This window comes from Scyliorhinus canicula, chromosome 5 (genome assembly GCF_902713615.1).
Source record: "Scyliorhinus canicula chromosome 5, sScyCan1.1, whole genome shotgun sequence".
Taxonomy (NCBI): Eukaryota; Metazoa; Chordata; class Chondrichthyes; order Carcharhiniformes; family Scyliorhinidae; genus Scyliorhinus; species Scyliorhinus canicula.
Window position 1 is genome coordinate 217,921,532 of NC_052150.1, and position 20,163 is coordinate 217,941,694.

Here is a 20,163-nt window from a genome sequence, read left to right on the forward strand (position 1 = left end):
GAAACATTAGCAATCTAACCGGTCCACTCCATGTGGCTGTGATGTTCTCTGCGCGCACGGATGGCGAGGTCTTTGCAGCTGAAGTGCTCAGAGAACATACGACTTTGTAAATGAACAAAACTGTTTATTACTGGTTTAGCTCACTAGGGGCTGGCTTAGCTCACTAGGGGCTGGTTTAGCTCACTGGGCTAAATCGCTGACTTTTAAAGCAGACCGAGCAGGCCAGCAGCACGGTTCGATTCCCGTACCAGCCTCCCCGGACAGGCGCCGGAATGTGGCAACTAGGGGCTTTTCACAGTAACTTCATTGAAGCCTACTCGTGACAATAAGTGATTTTCATTTCATTTAATTTTATTTCATTAATTAACTAAATCACTAAAAGGTTTCTATGATGTAAGATTGCAGTTGGGTATTACGGCTTAAGACAAATAACGATGGTTAACTCTTCTTAATAACAATTGATGCAGGAGCTGCTCGATATGCAACCGTGCTCTGTGCTTGTTGTCCAGATGCTTTGGCTGTGTGCTGTCCAAGAGATTACATCCCACCTCCATGGAGCCTGTGACCTACTCCTGTCACTGCGCCATCTGTGGTCGGACGCTAGAATCTCAGTCTATGCATACGGCACCGATCCTAACTTACAGTTCGGTTATTAAATTATAAACAAATGATATCATACATATTATTACATCCTCCTCTTTTTCATGATGATTATTAAATCATTTGCACGCACATATGAACTATTTACAAAGATAGATTTTTTTTTAAATGGGCCAAACTGTACATATGCAATTTTTTTTAAAGTGTCCGGCATTTTAAAATAAGTCTGTGTTAGTGCCTTGGCTGATACTGCTGTTCACTGGCTTCGATGTGTAGGGTATTTTTTGTCTTGTGTTTGTGGTGTTTAAATGTCTTCCCAGCATGTGCTGCCAGCCCAACTTCCCAATTAAGTTTCAAAGGAATTAGTTCTGTTTTATTTGGCTTCAGGGATTTCCTTTCCAGGGCTCACCGCTGTGCTATTCGGTGTCAGCTGATGTCCATGTGCTGCAAGTACACTCATCTCAGCGTTTTGCTGATTAGTCGATGGTTTTCTATGATTCTTTTGTTTTGGTTTAGTTGTTCAGGCAGCTGCTGAGATACGTGTTGCATAGTGTTTATTATTTGACTCAAGGTTTTGGTCGCTGTGTTGGTGCTCTCGGAGGCGACCCTGTCTTCTCGGCCCACCACGCTTTTGGCAGCACGGCTGCGGCCTGAGTTTGGATTTGTTCTCCGGCGTCTCTTGTGTATTTTCATCAATGGCTGCCGTGTGCGCCACCTGTATGCGGTCGGTGTCTGTGTCTTGAAGTTCTGTGTCGGAGATTGCATTGGCGCTGAACAATTCGGCGAGTTCGAAGAAATCGGCGTCTATGTGCCACAGAGATCATCTTACCCGGCTACATCACAACTGCTCGGCCCAAGGTCGCAAGACACTGCAGAGTGTGGTGAACTCAGCCCAACGCTTCACACAAGCTTGCCACCCCCACATTGATTCTGTATACACCTCTCGCTGCCTCGGGAAGTCAGACAACATTGCCAGAGACCCCTCCCACCCAGGCTTTGATGTTAAATTACCCTTGGTGCTAATATGTCGAGTTCTTTGTCTTTTGTTCCAGAATGGTCCGTTGAGTTGATGACAAAGAATCAACCAATCATTAGATTGAAATAAAACTAATTTATTGTATAACGATTAATTAAATGAAGTTCGCACACCCTACTGAGCTATAGTTAATAATAAAGTAATATTGAATCTGTCTGCAGTAATCAATTGGATTGGATTGGATTGGATTTGTTTATTGTCACGTGTACCGAGGTACAGTGGAAAGTATTTTTCTGCGAGCAGCTCAACAGATCATTCAGTACATGGGAAGAAAAGGGAATTAAACAAAATTCAAGAAAATACAAGAAAATACATAATAGGGCAACACAAGATATACAATGTAACTACATAAGCATTGGCATCGGGTGAAGCATACAGGGTGTAGTGTTAATGAGGTCAGTCAATAAGCGGGTCATTTAGGAGTCTGGTGACAGTGGGGAAGAAGCTGTTTTTGAGTCTGTTCGTCCGTGTTCTCAGACTTCTGAGCTCCTGCCCGATGGAAGAAGTTGGAAAAGTGAATAAGCCGGGTGGGAGGGATCCTTGATTATGCTGCCCGCATAATCTAGATTGTGGCAAAAATGGTGTAAGTGTTTAATGGAGAAGTTGTGGATAGCAGGAGTCGGGAACCATGGAGTTTGATAATTCAGTTTTTCTGGGAAATAGTGGAGCTTATTTCCTTTTTCTTTCGGACATTGTTCGCAAACTTTCGGGGTGCTCCTGATAACCCAGGTAGACTACTTCCTTCGCCTGAAATGGACTCCAGCCTCTGAAAAGCGTCTAAGGACAGCCTCCAAATTTTCCAAATGTTCCTGCTCCGACGTCCCTGTAATCAAAACGTCGTCTAAGTAGACAGCGACACGCAGTAAACCTCTCAAGGTGCCCTCCATGCCGCGTTGAAAAATAGCGCAGGCAGAGGATACTCCAAAGGGCAACCGTGTATATTCATACAGGCCCCGGTGTGTATTAATCGTTACATATGGCCGGGAGGCAGGGTCCAGCTCCAACTGCAGGTAGGCGTGACTCATATCTAATTTTGTGAACGAGAGTCCGCCTGCAAGCTTCCCATAGAGATCCTCTATGCGAGGCATTGGATATCGGTCGAGTCGGGAAGCCGTATTCACTGCAAGTTTATAGTTGCCGCACAAGCGAATTGTGGCATCTGGCTTCATTACAGGTACAATTGGTGCTGCCCAGTCGGCGAAACGGACGGGCCTGATAATACCCAAGGTCTCCAAACAAGTGAGCTCCCCTTCTACCTTCTCGAGCAAGGCGTAAGGTAGGCGCGCCCGGAAATAGCGCGGCGTGGCTCCTGGTTCTACTTGGATATGGGCTACGGCCCCTATTATTTTCCCCAAACTGGGCTGGAATACATTTGGGTACTGTCCTGGCACCTCAGTCAACCCTCCAGAAACTGTTTGGAGGATGTGCTGCCACTGCAGCCGCAAATGGCGGCACCAGTCCCGACCCAACAGGCTGGGCCCATGGCCGCGCACCACGATAAGTGGGAAACGCCCCTCCTGGCATCCATAAACAACAGGGGTCATCATAGTTCCTGCAATGTCCAATGGTTCCCCCGTAGGTGGCCAACCTGGCCTGTGTGTCGGTTAATGTAAGGGTCTGTATACCTGCTTGATGCGGTCGAATGTCCTCTGGGCGATCACGGAGACCGCTGCGCCAGTGTCCAACTCCTTCTCAAGCGGGTGACCATTGACCCGTACTGTCACTTTAATGGGGGCCACACGGGGAGCTGCCACACAATGCAGCTGCAGGCAGTCATCTTCTGTCTCCACGTCCCCGGGAGCAGTCGCCGTAGGTTCATCCAAATGAAAGGTACAGCCCCTGGGCTGGCCCCAGTTTCGGTCGGAACAACGGCGCATCTGGCGCCCCCAGGATCGGCGTCTGCGACGGGGTCGGCGCCTACAAGTCTGACACGGACATGGCTCCTCATCCATTGGTTCTGGAGAAGGCTCCCTTCGGGGATGAATGTCCGATGACCACCTGCATTGATCTGGACGTGGCCTTGCCCAAAGTACCGCAGGGGTACAGGGAGACGCTTTCGGACGGAAGGGGTTGCGCCCCAAGGCGTGCACCTCCATTCCCTGTAGCTCCTGCACTCCCCGTTCTGCGCTCTCTCGGGACAATACTATTTGAATGGCCTGTTGAAAAGTCAATGTTGGCTCAGCTAACAACTTTCTCTGGGTGGCCGCGTTGTTAATACCGCAAACCAAACGGTCGCGTAACATTTCTGACAAGGTCTCACCATAGTCACAGTACTCCGCAATCCTGCATAGCCTGGATAGAAAGTCGGCAAGGGATTCCCCGGGGTCCTCTCAGCGGTATTAAACCGGTAATGCTGGACTATTGTGGACGGGGTTGGGTTAAAATGTTGCCCCACTAAGTTCACAAGTTCATCAAAAATGTTGGTGTCCGGCGCAGTTGGGTACGTAAGGCTCCTAATCACCCCAAACGTATGCAGGCCGCAGGCGGTGAGCAATATGACCATCTGACGCTCGTTTTCGGTGATGTTGTTTGCCCAGAAATAGTAACGCATCCGTTGTGCGTACTGGTTCCAGCTTTCCAGCGCAGCATCAAAGACATCCAAACGCACATACAGAGGCATGGCGTAACAGAAAAACAACTTCCAACCTGTATCCCAACAAAAATCCAGGGAGGTGGCTTCAGCAGCGTAGACAGCTAGCCTCTTTAACCCTCGTCGCCAGTTTTGTGAGGGCCACGAAGAATCCAGCACGAGTCTTCAGGACACAAAGAAATAACATTTATTTACAATAACATATATACACAACAGCAGCAACAACTTCCCTTGCTGCTCACTCCTCTCTCTCTGCTGGTTCCTAACTGGCCAGCTCTATTTATGCAGGGAGTCTGCTAATGATTTCTCAACCCCCCCTCAATGGGCAAGCTCATACTCCCACAGGATTGTGGGATTGTCATTAGTCCCCAGCCAATGGTAAGCAGGCAGGTTATAAAAGTGGAGTATTTTATCGCTCTCTCTGTGTGGAGTATTTCAGTGCTCTCTCTGTGGAGTATTTTATCGCTCTCTCTCTGTGGAGTATTTCAGTGCTCTCTCTGTGGAGTATTTTATCGCTCTCTCTCTGTGGAGTATTTCAGTGCTCTCTCTGTGGAGTATTTTATCGCTCTCTCTTTGTGGAGTATTTCAGTGCTCTCTCTTTTTTTTTAAATAATTTTTATTGAAGAAATTTTTCAAAATACAAACATTTTAACCCCCCCATTTACATTTAAATTATAACAAAACAAAGTCAAACCCCCCTACTTAACAAAGAAAAGAAAAAGTCCCCCCCCCCCCTACTCGCGCGTCCCCCCCCCACCCCCCCCCCCCCCCCCCCCGCCGGCGAACCGACAGTCAGACCAACTTATCATTTCTGGCAGTGTCCTCGGGCAGGCCTTGCCCGTGCCACCACCGCTACCGTACTTCCTTCGTCGTTATCCCCCCTCCCCCCCCCCCCCCCTCCCCCCCCCCCCCTCCCCTCCCGCCCTCCCCTCCCCTCCCGGGTTGCTGCTGTCACGGCCTCAGTTTCTATCTCTGATCCAAGAGGTCTAGGAAGGGCTGCCATCGCCTGAAAAACCCCTGCACCGACCCTCTCAGGGCGAATTTGATCCTTTCCAATTGGATGAAGTTTGCCATGTCGTTTAACCAGGTGTTAACACTCGGAGGCCTTTCGTCCCTCCACTGAATCAAGATCCTCCTCCGAGCCACCAAGGACGCAAAGGCTAATATTCCAGCCTCCCTTGCCTCCTGTACCCCCGGCTCCACCCCAACCCCGAAGATCGCAAGTCCCCATCCTGGCTTGACCCTGGACCCCACCACTCTCGACACCGTCCCTGCCACCTCCTTCCAGAACTCCTCCAGTGCCGGACATGTCCAAAACATATGTGCATGATTCGCAGGACTTCCCGAACATCTAATACACCTGTCTTCCCCCCCGAAAAACCGACTCATCCTTGTCCCCGTCATGTGGGCTCTATGCAGTACCTTAAATTGAATGAGACTTAGTCTCGCACATGACGACGACGAGTTGACCCTCTCCAGGGCGTCTGCCCATGTCCCGTCCTCTATCTGTTCCCCCAGCTCTAACTCCCACTTATCTTTCAGCTCCACTACTGGTACCTCCTCCACCTCCTGCTTAATCTTATAGATGTCCGAGATCTTCCCCTCCCCGACCCAGACCCCTGATAGCACCCTATCACTCACCCCCCTGTCGGGGAGCGCGGGGAACCCCTCTACCTGTCGTCTGGCAAATGCCTTCACTTGGAGGTACCTGAACGTGTTCCCCGGGGGGAGCCCAAATTTCTCCTCCAGCTCTCCCAAGCTCGCAAACCTCCCCTCTATAAACAAGTCCCTCAGTTGTCTAATACCCACCCTCTGCCAGCTCTGGAATCCCCCTCCTGTATTTCCCGGCGCAAATCTGTGGTTCCCTCTTAGTGGTGCCCCTATCAGACCTCCCACTTCCCCCCTGTGTCGCCTCCACTGCCCCCAGATCTTGAGGGTGGCCGCCACCACCGGGCTCGTGGTATACCTCGTGGGAGGGAGCGGCCATGGTGCCGTTACCAGTGCCCCTAAGCTTATGTTGCCGCAGGACGCCCTCTCCATGCGCTTCCAGGCTGCCCCCTCCCCTTCCATCATCCACTTTCGTACCATCGATGTATTTGCCGCCCAGTAATATCCTGAAAGGTTGGGTAACGCCAGCCCTCCACTATCCCTACTCCGCTCCAAAAAGACCCTTCTAACTCTCGGGGTGCCATGTGCCCACACATACCCCATGATACTACTCGTTACCTTCTTGAAAAAGGCCCTGGGGAGGAAGATGGGCAGACACTGGAACAAAAACAAGAACCTCGGGAGGACCGTCATTTTAACTGACTGCACCCTCCCTGCCAGCGACAGCGGCACCATGTCCCACCTCTTAAACTCCTCCTCCATCTGTTCCACCAGTCTGGAAAAGTTCAACTTGTGGAGGGTCCCCCAGTTCTTTGCCACCTGCACCCCCAAGTACCTAAAACTTTTAACTGCTCTTTTGAAGGGGAGCCTCCCAATTCCCTCCCCTTGGTCTCCCGGGTGTATTACAAAGACCTCACTTTTCCCCAGATTTAATTTATACCCCGAAAAGTCCCCGAACTCCGCTAGTATCCCCATTACCTCCGGCATTCCCCCCTCCGGGTCAGCCACATACAACAACAAATCATCCGCATAGAGCGAGACCCGATGTTCCTCCCCTCCCCTTGTCAGTCCTCTCCACCCCCCTGAACCCCTCAGTGCCATCGCCAATGGCTCAATCGCTAATGCAAAGAGTAAGGGGGATAGGGGACATCCCTGCCTAGTACCTCAATGGAGCCCAAAATATTCTGACCTCCTCCCGTTTGTTACCACACTTGCCATCGGAGCTGAATAGAGCATTCCGTGCTCTCTCTGTGGAGTCCTTCAGTGCTCTCTCTGTGGACTATTTCAGTGCTCGCTCTGTGTGGAGTCTTTCAGTGCTCTCTCTGTGTGGAGGATTTCCGTGCTCTCTCTGTGGAGTCCTTCAGTGCTCGCTCTGTGTGGAGTCTTTCAGTGCTCTCTCTCTGTGGAGTATTTCAGTGCTCTCTCTGTGTGGAGTATTTTATCGCTCTCTCTGTGGACTATTTCAGTACTCTCTCTGTGGAGTCCTTTAGTGCTCTCTCTGTGGAGTATTTCAGTGCTCTCTCTGTGTGGAGTATTTCAGTGCTCTCTCTCTGGAGTATTTTATCGCTCTCTCTGTGGAGTATTTCAGTGCTCTCTCTGTGGAGTATTTTATCGCTCTCACTGTGGAGTATTTCAGTGCTCTCTCTCTGTGGAGTATTTCAGTGCTCTCTCTGTGTGGAGGATTTCCGTGCTCTCTCTGTGGAGTCCTTCAGTGCTCTCTCTGTGGACTATTTCAGTGCTCTCTCTGTGTGGAGTATTTCAGTGCTCTCTCTGTGTGGAGTATTTCAGTGCTCTCTCTGTGGACTATTTCAGTGCTCTCTCTCTGTGGAGTATTTCAGTGCTCTCTCTCTGTGTGGAGTATTTCAGTGCTCTCTCTGTGTGGAGTATTTCAGTGCTCTCTCTGTGGAGTATTTTATCGCTCTCTCTGTGGAGTATTTCAGTGCTCTCTCTGTGGAGTCCTTCAGTGCTCTCTCTGTGGAGTATTTTATCGCTCTCTCTTTGTGGAGGATTTCCGTGCTCTCTCTGTGGAGTCCTTCAGTGCTCGCTCTGTGTGGAGTCTTTCAGTGCTCTCTCTGTGGAGTCCTTCAGTGCTCGCTCTGTGTGGAGTCTTTCAGTGCTCTCTCTGTGTGGAGGATTTCCGTGCTCTCTCTGTGGAGTCCTTCAGTGCTCGCTCTGTGTGGAGTCTTTCAGTGCTCTCTCTGTGTGGAGTATTTCAGTGCTCTCTCTGTGGAGTATTTTATCGCTCTCTCTGTGGACTATTTCAGTGCTCTCTCTCTGTGGAGTCCTTCAGTGCTCTCTCTGTGGAGTATTTTATCGCTCTCTCTGTGTGGAGGATTTCCGTGCTCTCTCTGTGGAGTCCTTCAGTGCTCGCTCTGTGTGGAGTCTTTCAGTGCTCTCTCTGTGTGGAGTATTTCAGTGCTCTCTCTGTGGAGTATTTCAGTGCTCTCTCTGTGGAGTCCTTCAGTGCTCTCTCTGTGGAGTCGTTCGGTGCTCTCTCTGTGGAGTATTTTATCGCTCTCTCTGTGGAGTATTTCAGTGCTCTCTCTGTGGAGTCCTTCAGTGCTCTCTCTGTGGAGTCGTTCGGTGCTCTCTCTGTGGAGTATTTTATCGCTCTCTCTGTGGACTATTTCAGTGCTCTCTCTGTGGAGTCGTTCGGTGCTCTCTCTGTGGAGTATTTTATCGCTCTCACTGTGGAGTATTTCAGTGCTCTCTCTCTGTGGAGTATTTTATCGCTCTCTCTGTGGAGTATTTCAGTGCTCTCTCTGTGGAGTCCTTCAGTGCTCTCTCTGTGGAGTATTTCAGTGCTCTCTCTGTGGAGTATTTTATCGCTCTCTCTGCGTGGAGGATTTCCGTGCTCTCTCTGTGGAGTCCTTCAGTGCTCGCTCTGTGTGGAGTCTTTCAGTGCTCTCTCTGTGTGGAGTATTTCAGTGCTCTCTCTGTGGAGTATTTTATCGCTCTCACTGTGGAGTATTTCAGTGCTCTCTCTGTGGAGTATTTTATCGCTCTCTCTGTGGAGTATTTCAGTGCTCTCTCTGTGGAGTCCTTCAGTGCTCTCTCTGTGTGGAGTCATTCAGTGCTCTCTCTCTGGAGTATTTTATCGCTCTCTCTGTGGAGTATTTCAGTGCTCTCTCTGTGGAGTATTTTATCACTCTCACTGTGGAGTATTTTATCGCTCTCTCTGTGGACTATTTCAGTGCTCTCTCTCTGTGGAGTCCTTCAGTGCTCTCTCTGTGGAGTCCTTCAGTGCTCTCTCTGTGGAGTCGTTCGGTGCTCTCTCTGTGGAGTCCTTCAGTGCTCTCTCTGTGGACTATTTCAGTGCTCTCTCTCTGTGGAGCATTTCAGTGCTCTCTCTGTGTGGAGTATTTCAGTGCTCTCTCTGTGGAGTATTTCAGTGCTCTCTCTCTGTGGAGTCCTTCAGTGCTCTCTCTGTGGAGTATTTTATCGCTCTCTCTGTGTGGAGGATTTCTGTGCTCTCTCTGTGGAGTCCTTCAGTGCTCGCTCTGTGTGGAGTCTTTCAGTGCTCGCTCTGTGTGGAGTATTTCAGTGCTCTCTCTGTGTGGAGTATTTCAGTGCTCTCTCTGTGGAGTATTTTATCGCTCTCTCTGTGGACTATTTCAGTGCTCTCTCTCTGTGGAGTCCTTCAGTGCTCTCTCTGTGGAGTCCTTCAGTGCTCTCTCTGTGGAGTCGTTCGGTGCTCTCTCTGTGGAGTATTTTATCGCTCTCTCTGTGGACTATTTCAGTGCTCTCTCTGTGGAGTCCTTCAGTGCTCTCTCTGTGGAGTCGTTCGGTGCTCTCTCTGTGGAGTATTTTATCGCTCTCACTGTGGAGTATTTCAGTGCTCTCTCTGTGTGGAGTATTTTATCGCTCTCTCTGTGGAGTATTTCAGTGCTCTCTCTGTGGAGTCCTTCAGTGCTCTCTCTCTGTGGAGTATTTTATCACTCTCTCTGTGGAGTATTTTATCGCTCTCTCTGTGGGGTATTTCAGTGCTCTCTCTGTGGAGTCCTTCAGTGCTCTCTCTCTGTGGAGTATTTCAGTGCTCTCTCTGTGGAGTATTTTATCGCTCTCTCTGTGGAGTATTTCAGTGCTCTCTCTGTGGAGTATTTTATCACTCTCTCTGTGTGGAGGATTTCCGTGCTCTCTCTGTGGAGTCCTTTAGTGCTCTCTCTGTGTGGAGTATTTCAGTGCTCTCTCTGTGGAGTCTCTTGTGAGGGCCACGAAGAATCCAGCACGAGTTGAAGGATAGAAGAAATAACATTTATTTACAATAACATATATGTGGTGAATGTATTTGCCATAATGCATGCGTGATACCATAACCTGTGACCTATGACCTGGAAGTGGTGATATGAACTGCTTCCAGGTACTGTACTGTAGCCCTGGTATGGCTTCACCTCTGGCTCCGCCCACACCAGGGCCATATGTAGGCCAGCCTCTTGTGGGCAGCATTCATCTGTCCTACTGACTCTGGTTAGACAAGTTCATGACTAATAAAGCCTACTGTTCACTCGCTCTCTCTGCCTCACTGTGAATTGAATGTATATCAATATATATAAAATAGCAGCAGCAACTCCCTTACTGCTCACTCCTGTCTAGCTCGTTCCATACTGGCCAGCTTTAATTATGCAGGGAATCTGCTAATGATTTCTCTGCCCCCCCCCCCCTTCATTGGGGAAGCTCATACTCCCAAAGGATTGTGGGATTGCCATTAGTCCCCAGCCAGTGGTAAGCAGGCAGGTTCTAACATCCATCCCCCCCCTGAAGTCCAAGGAATCCACCGAAGACCCTGGCGAAGGAGGGCGTCGGACTCGTTTTGCCGCAGGCCGGACACCATTTGCACGAGCCGTTGGATCGGCGGCATGTAACGAGACAGAAAACGGCGCTTCCGTGATGAATGGCGTAACAGTTGTACATCCACGGCCCGTGGACCCGAGGATTCCACCTCTGAGGCGTCCTGTGTCTCCATCTCGGAGTCGGAGTCCGCTGCCTCCATCATCTCGGCGTCTCTATTTCCATGTGGTTCTGCAATGACCTGCACAGGCTTTGAGTGCGGCACCAGAGGAAGATTGTGAGGAATACTCTCCACTGTGTCTGTGTGGTGATCTACCACTGTTTATATATGTGCGTGCTTGCATTAGGGGATGTATGGCAGTACCTGTATTACAGGTTTTCCGGTAAGCCCCTGCCGGCTAGCTCCGCCCACAGGGAGCAGTATAAATATTCATAAGTTTCCCTGAGATGCTATTCTACAGCTGCAGCCGAAGGAATAGCATCTCACTGTAATACAGCCTCTCTTGTACCGAATCGAGTCTTTGTGTGCAATAGTTAGCGCCACAGTCTGGTCTCTGTGGCTGTAGAAATGAACTCCGCAGGCGGGGAATCTTTGGAAGGGATGTTCTTCTGGACCGAACGTGGTCTACATGCCTGCGCTGGAGACGACCCTGGGCTTGCATCTGGTAAGAGATAGGGCCCGTTTGGTGAACGATAATGCCAGGGACCCACTGGGCACCACCAGCAAAATTTCGAACAAACACTGGGTCACCGGGCGCAAACTGTCGAATCGGCCGATGTCGAGAAAAACCAGGTCCCTGCCGTTCTTCTGTGTGGCGTACTTTTGCGCCAATGTCTTGGAAAACCATGCTAAGACGGGTGCGAAGTCTCTGGGCGATTAGGAGTTCTGCGGGAGCTACCCCAGTAACTGCATGTGGAGTGGTCCTGTATGAAAACAGAAAACAAGCCAGTCTCGTGTCCATCGACCCGGAAGACTGCTTCTTGAGGCCTCGTTTGAATGTCTGCACTGCGCGCTCTGCCAACCCACTGGAAGCCGGGTGGTAAGGGGCAGTGTGGATGTGGCGTATGCCGTTCATCTTTATGAACCTCGCAAACTCCTCACTTGTGAACGGAGTGCTGTTGTCCGTGACCAACACCTCGGGGAGGCCATGCGTACTGAAAGACAAACGCATTTTCTCGATTGTTGCGCAGGACATTGTGCCTACCATCTTATGCACCTCTAACCATTTAGACTGGACGTCGATTAATAGAAGGAACATGGATCCTTGAAAAGGGCCGGCGAAATCCGCATGCAAGCACGCCCAAGGCTGCCCTGGCCATTCCCAGTGATGTAGGGGCACGGCCAGCGGAAGCTTCTGATGCTCCTGGCAAATGGAGCAGTTTTGGGCCACCTTCTCAATGTCGGTGTCGAGGCCTGGCCACCAGACATAACTCTGGGCCAACATTTTCATTTTGGTCACACCTGGATGCCCATTGTGCAAGTCTCTCAGTATCAGGTCCTGTCCTTTTTCCAGGTCAATCACACGCATCCCCCACAAGAGGATACCGTCTTCCACGCTGAATTCGTACAGCTTGGAGGAAAATGCCCGCAACTCGCCCGGGAGCTGTCTCTGCCCACCATACAGGACTATGTGCCGAACCTTTGACAGGACTGGCTCCGTCTGGGTCCACTCACGGATCTGTGATGCCGAGACAGGCAAGTTTACCATAAAATTTAGGGTTGCAACCACCTCACCGGTCATGGGGGTCGACATGGGACCGGTCGATAAAGGCAATCGGCTCAGTGCATCGGCATTCCCTATCTGGGTTCCTGGTTTATGCTCTAGAGAATACTCATAGGCAGCGAGCAACAAAGCCCAGGGCTGGATCCGTGCGGATGCAATGGGCGGTATTGGCTTGTCCTCTCTGAAAATTCCCAGCAGAGGCCTATGATCAGTCACGATAGTGAAGTGGCGGCCATATACATACCGGTGAAAGCGTTTGACCGCAAAGACCACTGCCAGGCCCTCCTTCTTGATCTGCGCGTACTTCTTTTCCGCTGCAGTCAATGTGCGGCAGGCGAAAGCTATCAGCCGCTCGGCCCCGTTCTCCATCTTGTGGGACAGGACAGCCCCAATACCATACGGGGGTGCATCACACGTGATGAGCAAAGGCTTTCCAGGATCATAGTGGGTTAGTAACCCAGTGTGGTTAATGTAATATATGTTAATATATATGTTAATTCACACCGCTGTTGTAAGCGCTGTAGCGCTGTCCTACCACTAGGGGGAGTAGCGCTGGGAGCACTTAGGAACTTGTACTGGGCTCCACCCTTGGTTCCACCCACGACTCCTCCACCTAGTGCAGCTGTATAAGTACCCGTGTCCAGAGTCAGCCTGGGTCACTACGAGTTCATCGACAGGTAACAGGCTGGCTCTGAAGTAAGTTGATTAAAGCCTAGATTCACATCGGAAACACGTGTCTGGTGAATTGATGGTTCCATCACTCAGACGACGACAATTGCTGTTTTACCCGCCGGAAAGTGGTTTCTTGCGGCTGACCCCAAACCCAGGTGTGATTCTTCTTTAGCAGAAGGTGCAACGGGGCCAGATTGGGGAGGAACTTCCCGTAATAGTTTACGAGGCCGAGAAAAGAACGAAGATGCGAAGTGTCAGTCGGGGCGGGGGCCTGTTGAATTGCGCGCACCTTCTCTGCGACGGGGTGCAAACTTTCGGGGTGCTCCTGATAACCCAGGTAGACTACTTCCTTCGCCTGAAACGGACTCCAGCCTCTGAAAAGCGTCTAAGGACAGCCTCCAAATTTTCCAAATGTTCCTGCTCCGACGTCCCTGTAATCAAAACGTCGTCTAAGTAGACAGTGGCAGGCGGTAAACCTCTCAACATGCCCTCCATGACGCGTTGAAAAATAGCGCAGGCAGAGGATACTCCAAAGGGCAACCGTGTATATTCATACAGGCCCCGGTGTGTATTAATCGTTACATATGGCTGGGAGGCAGGGTCCAGCTCCAACTGCAGGTAGGCGTGACTCATATCTAATTTTGTGAATGAGAGTCCGCCTGCAAGCTTCGTGTAGAGATCCTTTATGCGAGGCATTGGATATCGGTCGAGTCGGGAAGCCGTATTCACTATAAGTTTATAGTCGCCGCACAAGCGAATTGTGGCATCTGGCTTCATTACAGGTACAATTGGTGCTGCCCAGTCAGTGAAACGGACGTGCCTGATAATACCCAAGGTCTCCAAACAAGTGAGCTCCCCTTCTACCTTCTCGAGCAAGGTGTAAGGCACCGGGCGCGCCCGGAAATAGCGCGGCGTGGTTCCTGGTTCGACTTGGATACGGGCTACAGCCCCTTTTATTTTCCCCAAACCGGGCTGGAATACATTTGGGTACCATCCCAGCACCTCAGCCAACCCTCCAGAAACTGTTTGGAGGCTGTGCTGCCACTGTAACCACAAATGGCGCAACCAGTCCCGACCCAACAGGCTGGGCCCATGGCCGCGCACCACGATAAGTGGGACACGCCCCTCCTGGCATCCATAAACAACAGGGGTCATCATAGTTCCTGCAATGTCCAATGGTTCTCCCGTGTAGGTGGCCAACCTGGCCTGTGTGTCGGTTAACGTAAGGGTCTGTATACCCTTACAATGTGGCTAGTGTTACGACCCTAGTTGTTGTTATGACTGGAAAGGAAGATTTCAGAATGAACCCTGGCTCAAAAGACCGAAACACTTTTTGTTTTTGGAAAACATGAAGGAACAGTCACTGGGCCGCTAAATAGCTGTTAACAAGAAAAAAAACATCCATTAAACATGAAAAGTTTAAGTATAATACAATACATAATAATCTTTATTATTGTCACAAGTAGGCGTACATTAACACTGCAATTATCTGATCCTTTGGGAAGTCTGCCCTTTTGCAACCCCTTGTCCTGCACAGCGTTTCTTCTGGCAGAGCTGACAGATGTTCACTCTCTAGCTTGCTATCTTCAACTGCAATATATCCAGCCAAGAAATTATACTCAAAAAGCTTTCCTACCTTAATGGTGCCCCAGTTGCTAAGCAATGTCTTTATACTTCTGCAAGCGTGTTTACTTTTCATGCTGTGACCCTCTCTAAGCACAATAGAAGCACAGGTTGAACTGGGCAAACCCCCACACATACAAAACCTTTCATTGACATAAATCTAACTGTAGGTTTGCCCTTCCTTACACAAAACTAAACCCACTTAGAACTGTACCTATTTCTAATATTTAACAACACAAATGTAAATCTCTTAAAACTACTTTTGTTTCCCCGACAGTAGTCCAGTTGAGTTTCTCGTCAATGGCAACCCCCAGGATGTCGATATTCAGGCAGATTCAGTGATGGTTATACCATTGAACATCAAGAGACAATGGTTGGATTCTTTCTTGTAGGAGATGGTCATTGTTTGGCACATGTGCACCACAAATGCAATGTGTCATCCCAAGCCTGGATATTGTCCTGATCTTGCTGCATTTGGTCATGGACTGCTTCATTATTTGAGGAGTCACGAATAGTGCTGAACATTGTGTAATCATCAACGAATATCTCCACTTCTGGCCTTATGATGGATGGGAGGTTATTGGTGAAGCAGCTGAAGATGGTTGGGCTCAGGACTCTACCGTGAGGAACTAATGGCCGATCTTCAACTGCAACTCCTTTTTCCTTCCTACTCCCCATATCCCCTGATTTCCTGTCTTTGGGGCTTGTCAACCTTTAATGACATTGTGTTTTCTAATGGTGTTTCCTTGCTTACATTAACGTCAGTGTTTGTGCCCTTGAATCATTATTAGATTCCGAGTGGCAAAGCACTGGATTTATTTTGACATGGGTTTGCTGTGTATGAGAACTGTGAGCTGGTGAAACAACGTTGCTAACAGATTCATATCGGAAGGATATCGGTGTCAGATTAACCATTGCGCTTAATTGTGGTTACAGAAAACAAGAAACAGGAACTATAATTAGAGAAAGAACGCAGATGTGACAACATTTGATAAATTGCTTGAGTTCCAGGTAATGTCTCCTTTCCTGGAAACCTCCTGCAAATCAACACCAGAAATTCAGAAGCTATTCCAATTGACTGTTGCCAGCGATTACTCTCTCACTAGCCTGTGAACCTCCCCCTCCATCTACACCTCCCGCCACTCCACTTCACATAGCCACCTGTCCCTTGTTCAGTTTTACAGTGTCAGAGGTGGGCTCGTTCGCAGAGAGGTTAGCATTGTCACTTCACAGATCCAGGGTCCCAGGTTCGATTCCTGGCTTGGGTTACTGTCTGTGTGGAGTCTGCCCGTGTCTGCGTGGGTTTCCTCCGGGTGCTCCGGTTTCCTCCCACAGTCCAAAGATGTGCAGGTTAGGTGGATTGGCCATGCTAAATTGTCCTTAGTATCCAAAAAGGTGAGGTGGGGTTACTGGGTTACAGGGATAGGGCTTAAGTGTGGTGCTCTTTCAAAGGGCCAGTGCAGACTCGATGGGCCAAATGGCCTCCTTCTGCACTGTAAATTCTATGATTTACTCCCATTGAGCACTGACCTTTGATCTCCTATTTACACATTCTGCTCTCTTACTCTTATGCCACTATTAGCTGGATGGGTCCTTTCTGTTTATTCCTGTTTATTGCCTTATGTGCCCTTTCTTTTATATTTGCCGTTATATGTTTGACTCATGGATGATTAATGGACATGTGACTTTAAGGCAAGCGGTCTGGGCCTTTAATTCAAGCAGCAGAAAGCAGAAGCCTGTGCTGGTTTAAGCTGGAGTTGTGTACTGGCCGGCACCAATGCCAGAGATTGGCTGGGTCTGTGCTTGATTTCCTCTGGGTGCTCCGGTTTTCTCCCACAAGTCCCAAAAGACGTGCTGTTAGGTGAATTGGACATTCTGAATTCTCCCTCTGTGTACCTGTGGTGAATTCATAATGTATTGTAATTGACACTATATTGTATTGCATAGTATTATGTCCTTGTGGGCTCTGTCTGTGAGCCGTTGTGCGGCTCTGCCCATAGGGGGAGATGAGGAGCTTGTACAGGGCTACACCCTTGGCTCCGCCCATGGCCCCTCCCACTAACCAGAAGTATAAAGTGCTGCAGCCGTGAGCCTGCTCTCAGTTCTTCTGGTCGGAGTCAGGCTCAGTTGTAAGACTATTAAAACCACAGTTTACTTCCAGTCGTGTTCCGAGTGAATTGTTGGTCACATCAATTTAATAGTCTTAGAAAACTTGAAGACAACTACTATGGAATCAGCCCTCAAACCTGATCGACTAGAACTCGACCCGCAGGCTGCAGAGGCGAAGGAAATCTTCCTACACTGGCTTCGATGTTTCAAGGCCTACCTGGCTGAATCAAGCACATCCGAGACTACAGAGGAGCAGAAACTCAGCCTACTGCACGCACGGGTGAGCCATCGCATCTCTACGCAACTCAATTGTACCACCTCATATACTGAGGCCCTTGCTATGCTCGACCGATTGTATGTGCAGCCGATAAACGAGTTCTACGCGCGGCACATTTTTACTACCCGCTGCAGCGCCCCACAGAGTCACTAGAGGACTTCCTGCACGACTTAAAAGCCCTTGCTCGGGACTGCAACTTTCAGGCTGTAACGGCCACCCAGCATATGGAACTCGCTGTCCGTGATGTATACGTTGCGGGGCTCAGGTCTAACTATGTGCGCCAGCGACTACTTGAGAAAGGGGCCCAGAACTTGGAGGACACGGTAGAACTAGCGACTACTATGGAGGTCGCGTTCCGCAGTCTAAACGCATTCCCCGCGGACCAAGCGACCCCATTGTGGACCCCCGACCAGCGACTGCCCCAGGCCTGCACCGTGCGGCCACCCACTCACTACGGAGCGCCAGTGTGCCATTTTTGTGGGCAGCCCCAATACCCATGGCAGCACTGCCCGGCCCGCAACCCGAACTGCAGCAGCTGCGGTCGCAAAGGACACTATGCCAGAGTATGCCTGGTGAAATCGAAACTCTCTAACTCTAACTCCCCCGCAGTCCAGACCACTTGCCCCCCCAACTCGCAGGCCCGCAGACCCCGTAATGCAGCGTGTCTGCCGACTCCGCCTCCGCCCGACATGTGCGACTCATGGGGGCCGCCATCTTGGCAATCCTCCTCCACGCGGCCGGCCACGTGCGAGTCAGGGGGCCGCCATCTTGGACGCCATCTTCCTCGTCGCCTGCCACGTGCGATCCATGGGGGCGGCCATCTTGGACGTCATCTTCTTCATCACCCACCACGTGCGATCAACGGGGGCCGCCATCCTGGCCATCACCCGATGTTCACCACGACGACTACGACCTCAGCGGACAGTCATCACGGGGCCACTCCAGCACTGCTGATCGAGCCGCCGACTACCCGCAACTCAACGCAGTCACGTTGGACCAGTCGCGTCCGAAGCACTTCCAGAGCTCGATGATGACCGTTAAAATCAACAGATACAGGACACCGTGCCTCTTCGACTCCGGGAGCACCGAGAGCTTCGTACATCCTGACCTGGTAAGACGCTGTTCGCTCCCTATGTTCCCTGCACGGCAAACTATCTCCCTCACCTCGGGCTCGCACTCAGTCCACATACAAGGGCGCACCGTCGCGACCCTAACGATTCAGGGCGCCAGCTACTCTAATTTCCATCTGTACGTACTCCCTGAACTCTGCGCCCCACTCTTACTCGGGCTCGATTTCCAATGTAATCTCAAGAGCCTCACACTCAGCGGACCCTTACCTCCACTCACTATCTGCAGTTTAGCGACTCTAAAAATCGACCCCCCCTCCACTCTTCGCTAACCTAACAGCTAACTGTAAACCAGTAGCCACTCGCACCAGGCGGTACAGCCTGCAGGATAGAGTATTCATCAGAGCCGAAGTCCAGCGGCTCCTACGTGAGGGAGTCATAGAGGCCAGTAACAGCCCCTGGAGAGCTCAGGTGGTGGTCGTCAAGACCGGGGAAAAGTTCCGGATGGTGGTTAATTACAGCCAAACCATTAACCGGTTCACACACCTCGATGTGTACCCCCTCCCCAGAATTGCAGACATGGTCAACCAGATCGCCCAGTACTGCATATTCTCCACGGTGGATCTGAAGCCTGCATACCACCAGCTCCCAATCCGCCCGGAGGACCGCCACTACACGGCGTTCGAGGCAGACGGCCGCCTCTTCCATTTCCTCCGGGTCCCTTTCGGCGTCACTAATGGGGTCTAGGTGTTCCAACGAGCAATGGACCGAATGGTGGACCAGTACGGGCCGCAGGCCACGCTTCCGTATTAGGACAATGTCACCATCTGCGGCCATGATCAGCAGGACCACGACGCCAACCTCCACCGATTTCTCCAAACCGCCCAGAAATTCAATCTCACCTACAATACGGAGAAATGCGTTTTCCGCACTACCAGACTAGCCATCCTCGGCTATGTCGTGGAAAACGGAGTCCTGGGCCCCGATCCGGACCGTATACGCCCCTTCTCACAACTCCCTCTCCCTCATTGTTCCAGGGCCCTCAAGAGGTGCCTGGGATTCTTCTCTTATTACGCCCAGTGGGTCCCCAGTATGCGGACAAAGCCCGCCCACTGTTTAAGACCACACTCTTCCCACTGTCAGCTGAGGCCAGCCAGGCCTTCAACTGCATCAAGGAGGACATCGCCAAAGCCGCCATGCGGGCGGTGGATGAATCCGTCCCCTTTCAGGTGGAGAGCGACGCCTCAGAGATCGCTCTCGCTGCCACTCTGAACCAGGCAAGGAGACCAGTAGCTTTCTTCTCCTGAACCCTCTCCACTTCGGAACTTTGGCACTCCTCAGTCGAAAAGGAAGCTCAAGCCATAGTGGAAGCCATACGGCACTGGAGGCACTACCTCGCAGGTAGGAGGTTTACCCTCATCACCGACCAGAGATAGGTTGCCTTCATGTTCGACAACTCGCAAAGGGGCAAAATAAAAAATGATAAAATCTTGCGGTGGAGGATCGAACTCTCCACCTATAATTACGATATCATATATCGACCGGGGAAGCTCAACGAGCCCCCAGATGCCCTGTCCCGCGGCACATGCGCCAGCGCGCAAGACGACAGCCTGAAGGCTATCCACAATGACCTCTGCCACCCGGGGGTCACCCGGCTCGCCCACTATGTCAAAGCCTGGAATCTGCCTTTCTCCACTGAGGAGGTGAAAGCCATCACCAGGGATTGCCCGATCTGTGTGGAGTGCAAACCACACTTCTATAGACCAGAAAAGGCCCACTTGGTAAAGGCTTCCCGGCCCTTTGAACGCCTGAGCGTCGATTTCAAAGGGCCACTCCCCTCGACCAATCGAAATGTGTACTTTCTTAACGTCATCGATGAATTCTCCCGCTTCCCCTTTGCTATCCCATGCCCCGATATGACCTCCCACAGTCATCAGAGCCCTGCACAGTGTCTTCACCCTGTTTGGTTTCCCCAGCTACGTACACAGCGACCGGGGTTCGTCCTTCATGAGCGACGAGCTGTGTCAGTAGCTGCTCGACAAGGGCATTGCCTCGAGCAGGACTACCAG